We start from the raw sequence: 6,419 nt of genomic DNA, 5'->3' as shown, positions 1-6,419 counted from the left end.
GAGGCTCAAAAATCCAATGAGGAGAAGAATGCCTTAAAAAGCCAAATTTGCCAGATGGAAAAATAATCTCAAAAGCTCACTGAAAAGAATCATTCCTTCAGAATTAGATTGGAGCAAATGGAAGCAAGTGACTTTATGAGAAATCAAGATACTATTAAACAGATCCAAACAAATGAAAAAAAATAGAAGGTAATGTGAAATATCTCATTGGAAAAACCACAGACCTGGAAAATAGATCCAGGAGAGATAATTTTAAAATTATTGGACTACCTGAAAGCCATGATCAAACAAACAACCTAGACATTATCCTTCAAGAAATTCTCAAGGAAAATTGCCCTGATGTTTTAGAATCAGAGGGCAAAATAGATGTTGAAAGAATCCACCTATCACCTCCTGAAAAAGATCTCAAAAAGAAATCTCCTAGGAATATTATAGCCAGGTTCCAGAGTTCCCAGATCAAGGAGAAAATGTTACAAGCAGCCAGGGAAAAACAATTTGAATATTGTGTAAACACAATCAGGAGAACACAGGATTCGGCAGCTTCTGCATGGAGGGATCAAAGGGCCTGGAATATGATATTCCAGAGGTCAAAGGAGCTGGGATTAAAAGCAAGAATCACCTACCCAGCAAAACTGACTATCATGTTTCAGGGGAAAATATGGTCGTTCAATGAAATAGAGAACTTTCAAGCATTCTTGATGAAAAAAAAACAGAGTTGAATAGAAAATTTGACATTCAGATACAAGAAGCAAGAGAAGCATGAGAAGGGAGGTCACCTCACCTCTCCCAATGCATCCTGGGTCATCTCCAGTCATCTTGATAAATATCTGGCCTCTGGAACCATATGATTCTGGAGGAGAAAGTGAGACTGGTGACCTTGCACAGCCTTGCCTCAGTCAAATCCACGTCAACTGCAAGTAAGGTCATCATTTCCCTGATGTCATGGTCCTCTTTGAGAACAAAGGACAAATACAACCCGATGAAAGTATCCAGCAATATAAGTTGTCCTCTAAGGAATTCTTTTTTTTTTTTTGCTTTTTGGAGGGCAATTGTGGTTAAGTGACTTGCCCAAGGTCACATGGCTAGTTTTTGTGTCAAGTGTCTGAGGTTGGATTTGAACTCAGGTCCTCCTGAGTCCAGGGCCAGTGCTCTATTCACTGCACAACCTAGCCACTACCTAAGGAATTCTTTATTTGTATCTGAAGAGTTTTGGTATTTTGTCTTATTGTTGTCATTTTCTTTGATGAGATTATTTCTTATTTCTATGATATTTTTTCTTTGACCCACCAATTTCTTATGGTTAAACTATTTAGTCTCCAACTAGTTTTAGTTCTTTCTTCAAAACTCTTTATTGAATAAAATTTTTACTGTGCTGTAGACAGCAAAAAAAACAAAGAAGAGCTCTTTAGAGCTACATCTTATAGGTGCAGGAGGTCATGGTTTAGTCTGATTTCTCAGGAATTAAAGAGAATTATAAAACTTAACTGTTACTCTGAGGTAGCTTACATGCTGCTCTATAGTGGGACGCTAGTGCAGTTCAGTGAAACTTTCTTTAATGATCTTTGCGGTAATACACTTCCGTGGTTTGGTGTGGCCACTGAGGAGACAGGGGGATGGACCCTAGAACTAGCCCCACAACAGACAGAATCCTCATCATCACCTGTGATCTGAGCAGGGAACAAACACGGCCTCCTGGTGGTACAATTTGATAAAGTGATATATGCTGTCGTACAATGATTTAGAATTTTATTTTATTTTTTTTGGGGGGGGAAGGATGCCTTTATTAGCATAGCGACCTGGCCTGGCCTTGTCAGAAATGCCAGCGCCAGCACCCATACCCTCCCCCCACTGGCATGGAGGGGGGCTCAGAACTTTTGGAACTACTTCTTGGTGTTGGCTGCCTTGGTGACCTTCAGCACGTTGAAGCTCACAGTCTTGCTGAGGAGCCTGCACTCACCCACTGTCACAGTGTCTCCAATCTGGACGTCTCGGAAGCAGATCGACAGGTTCACAGGGGTGTTCTTGTGGCGCTTCTCAAAGCAGTTGTATTTGCGGATGTAATACAGGTAGTCATGACAGATGACGATGGTCCTCTTGGTCACCACGCTAGACATGATCCTGCCTCTGATGGAGACTGTGCCCGTGAAGGGGCACTTCTTGTCCATGTAGGTTCCCTCGATGGGCTCCTTGGGGGTCTTGAAGCCCAGCCCAATGTTCTTGTAGTATCGGGGCAGCTTCTCCTTGGACGTGTCCTCCAGCAGCACCTGCTTCTTGTTCTAGAAGATGGTCAGCTGCTTCTGGTAGGTGTGCTCCATCTGAATGTCCACCATGTCGCCCTTTCACTCGCCTCTGGCTCCTCTTCTCTTGGACGAATGGATGAAAAGAATAATAATTTTGAAATTTCAGATTGGAAAGACTAGCCCCCCAGAGGTTGTATAATAGCCCGTAGGTTTTGCATCAGCATTAGATAGTGGCCCCCAGATAAACAGTGGTGTCTCAAGCTGCAGCAACAGGGGTCAACTGACTTGGTGTAATTCAGTCTAGGAACATTAGCATATAATGCAGTCAATATTTTTATAAAATATAATTATTTATTAAGATAGCAGTATGAATTATTAACAAATAATAATTTAAGGCAGCCGGGTGGCATAGTTCATAGAGTGCTGGTCCTGAAGGCAGGAAGGCCTAAGTTAAAATCTAGCCTCGGACACATACTAGCCACGTGACCCTGGGCAAGTCATGTAACACTATTTGCCTCATTTATGGGATGACATGGAGAAGGAAATGACAAACCACTCTAGTTTCTTTGCCAAGAAAACCCTATATGTGGTCATGAGGAATCAGACACAACAGAAAAATGACACAACAGCAAGCACGACAAACAACCACACAACTCTACCTTGAATTATTGAACTGGATGGTCTTGTAGGTCTTTCCAACTGATAATTCTGCAGTTCTCATTCTTTTCTGTAAATACCCTACCTCTAACTCAATCGTAAGGCCTTTGACGATAAAAGCTCTATCAAATGCTCATGTAACCAGTACCTAGTACAGTGTTTTTTGTGTTGCAGACATTCTTAGGGTTGTTGATAGTGACCATAAGGAAAGTGAGAATAAAAGCTGTAAGCACATCTTAACAACTCTTAACTTCCTCAGCTGTAATTAGGAGATTGAGCTAGATGATTTCTAAGAACCCTTCCAACTCCAAATCTTATGATGATACATTATAGCCTATATTGGTAGAGTGCTTTCCATGTTGTGTTATATGTTTCCTTGTGTTGTCTCATCCGTCCCCTAAACAACCCTGAGTGGGAAGCAGCATAAACATTATAACCCACATTTTATAGATGAGGAAACTGAGACCCAGGAAGGCTAAAGGATGGAGTTGTTTATGGTCACACAGTTGGGAAGTAGAGGAGAGGAGCTTTAGCCTGTCTTTCCTGAATCCAAGACCCCAATTCTCTCTGTACCTTTCTGCCTTGTTGCCTCTCACTTCATCTCTCTGCCTCTATCATGTCTGTATCTGTCTCTGTCCTCGTTTCTGTCTCTCTGAGACCCTCTCTGTATCTCTCTGTCCCCCTCTCTCTTTTTTTTCCTGTTGGTCTCTGTTTCTCCCTCTCCAACCATTTTACATATGGGTAGCATTGAAAGATGCCTCAGACACAAGTCTTATCATGTCAAAGATCTAATCCTGGAACAGCTCAGAGAGAAAAAAAATCCAAAGAGACAGATATAGAAAGAACCAAGGACAGGAAGCAGCGGTGAGTGGCTGCCTCAGGAAGGATGAGGAACAGGCTTCCTCTCTGTCTTTTTCTCATTAAAGCCATCTGTTTCACCTCAGCAGCAGAGGGAGGGCAAGGCAAGCTGCCAGACTAGCGGCTTCAGCTGCTGCTGGAGAGGGTTCCCCATCAGGGGTTGAGATGAAGCCCCTTGCCTATGTTTCATCTCCCCAAACCCTAATACCAGCTTCATTGCATCCTGGGAAACCAAAAGCCAGCTGGGGGCACTGAAAACCATGGCACTTGCTCCTGAAAGGGGCCTTGGTGGCGAGGAAGACCTCATTAGGGACTCGAAGGAGAAGCGTCTCTTTCAATTAGTTTTATGGGTAAGGTTTCTCACAGGGTACAAAAAATAGTATAAAGGTTTGAGTGTGTGTGTGAGTGTGTGTGGAGTGTGTGTATGTGTGTGAGTGTGTGTCTGTGAGTGTGTGTATGTGTGTGAGTGTGTGTCTGTGTGTGTATGTGTGAGTGTGTGTTTATGTGTGTGTGGTGTGTGTGATGGTATTTGTATGTCTATGCTTCTATATGAGCGTCCTAAGATCAAATATTTCTTCACTTACTGTTGGTCAAAGTTTCTTGTTCTTTTTTTTTCGACTCATCTTTAATTTTGTGAGTACAGGGAGCTCTCACATTTGCAAATTTCCTCTACCATTGTGGGTCAGCACCTTATTGGCCACTAATGCTTGAATTGCACATGGCATCTAGCCTAGCAGGCAGTAAGCTCCTGTTACATGTTTATGACTCACTGACTGACATAGCCTTAGAGTTTCCTCAAGAACTGAGAGGTAAGCAAACTTGCTCTGGGTCACACAGTGTTCTCAGTATTCTGGAATAGATGGGTGATCCTGGAATGTTGCAAATGGCTTTGGAAGAACATTCTCCTGATTCTGGGGAAGGCTGGGTCAGTCAGGCCAGCCTTCTGTATGTTCCCAATAGAAAACAATCCCTTGACCCACTGACCTTTAATTACTTATCAAGGGTGGTTAGGATCATAGGAACATAGATGTGGAGCTGGGATTATAATTCTGGTCATAGGTCTAGAGCTGGACAATGCCTTGGAGGACAGCTAGTCCAATCCCCTCACTTTACTGATGGAGAAAATGAAGTCAGGAAAGGTTAAGTGAGTGACTCACAGTCACAGTTATTGAGCAGCAGAGAGAGGATTAGAACCCAGGTACTCCCTCTGACTGTACATCCAAAGATCCTTTCATTGCACCATGCTTCACATATATACTATGCCCTCTTCAGTGGGGGGTAAACTATTTAAGGAAAGAATGGTTGGTTTTTTTTTTTTTGGTGTCTCCAATACAAAGAGTAATGTCTTACACACAGTAGGTTGTTCATGTACTTGTTGAATTGAATTGCATCTAGTCCAACTCATTGCTAACCAAACATTTCCTCTATAAACGGTCATCCAACTTGACGTCCAGTGAGAGAGAACCCACTATGTCCCAAGTCAATCCACTTTACTGTTAGAAAGGATTCGTTGGCAGGAAGTTTGTCCCTTACATCAGCCCATAACCTGTATCTGCAATTTCCACTTACTGCTGCTACTTCTAGCCTCTGGGGACAAAGAAAAAGTCTAGTCCGTCTTGTGTGTGTTGGCCCTTCAAATACGTGAAGAAAGATCAGTCCCCCCAAATAAGTGCTCTCCTTTCCAGATCAAGAATCCACAGTCTTGGATAGGCAGAACAGTAATGACTCCTTTAAGTCCTGAAGCTTGGATCAATCAATCACAGTCAACAGGCATTTGTTAAGCCCCTACTAGAAATCAGGCATACTCCTAGTAGAAGGGAGGAATCAGAAGGGACTCCAAGTTAACATTGTAGACAACCCACTGTGGGGTTGCAGATGTAGGCACTCAGGCTGGGAGGGCTCCCCCAAGTCTTCATGGTAGTTGGCCACTTGATGTGGCTGACTTGAGACCCTGGGACCACTTACTCTTTACTGGATAAAGAGTATTTTAGGGTTGGAACCTATATTCTTTCATTCATCAATTCCTTCTTCTCATTCTTTGAATTTAGCTCCTTTTTCTAAGATTTTATTTGAGCTTCTTTTCCTTAGAGGCTAGCCAATTCTTTTTGAAAGGTTCTGCGTCTGGCTGAGGTCCATTGATAGATATAAAAAGAAGGGTCAGAGAGATGTCAGGTGCTCTCTGCTCCAGCCGCCTCAGTTGAAAGATGAGGAAATGTCCATCTAGGAAAGCAAAGGTCCTTGTTTGAGATCACACAGGAAGTGAGGAGAGGCAGGATTCAAGCCAATGTCACTGGCCTCCAGAACCAGGGCTCCTTCTACCCTACCTAGCTGAGGCAGAAAGGATTGAGGCCCTTCTTGGAGCTTGGCTAGGACTGGTGTCAAAAGTAGAGAGAGAGATTTGTTACATGGGATGACTTGCTGGGAATGGGAGTAGGGAAGAGATACACTGGGAAATGAAGGTAATGGTAAAAAAAAAAAACAAAATTTTAAATGTATTTTGGTGTTTGGTCATTTTCAGTTGTGTCCAATTCTCTGGGACCCCTCTTGGGGTTTTCTTGGCAAAGATACTGGAGTGGGGGGTGGCCAGGTAGCACAGCGAGTAAGAGCACCGGCTCCAGTGTTGAGAAGACCTGGAGATCGAATCCAGGGCTCAGACACTTAGCA

At 43.1% G+C, this 6,419-nt stretch overlaps 1 pseudogene; it reads right to left on the bottom strand.

The window, feature by feature from the left end:
- Positions 1–1,830: 1,830 nt before the first annotated feature.
- On the bottom strand, positions 1,831–2,330 carry LOC138165157 (small ribosomal subunit protein uS17-like; annotated as a pseudogene).
- Between the last annotated feature and the right edge of the window lie 4,089 nt (positions 2,331–6,419).

Source organism: Petaurus breviceps, unplaced genomic scaffold, assembly GCF_028583685.1.
Source record: "Petaurus breviceps papuanus isolate PSGF00001 unplaced genomic scaffold, PetGlider_PUasm1.0 208, whole genome shotgun sequence".
NCBI lineage: Eukaryota > Metazoa > Chordata > Mammalia > Diprotodontia > Petauridae > Petaurus > Petaurus breviceps.
This window is presented reverse-complemented; position numbering and strand designations above follow the sequence as displayed.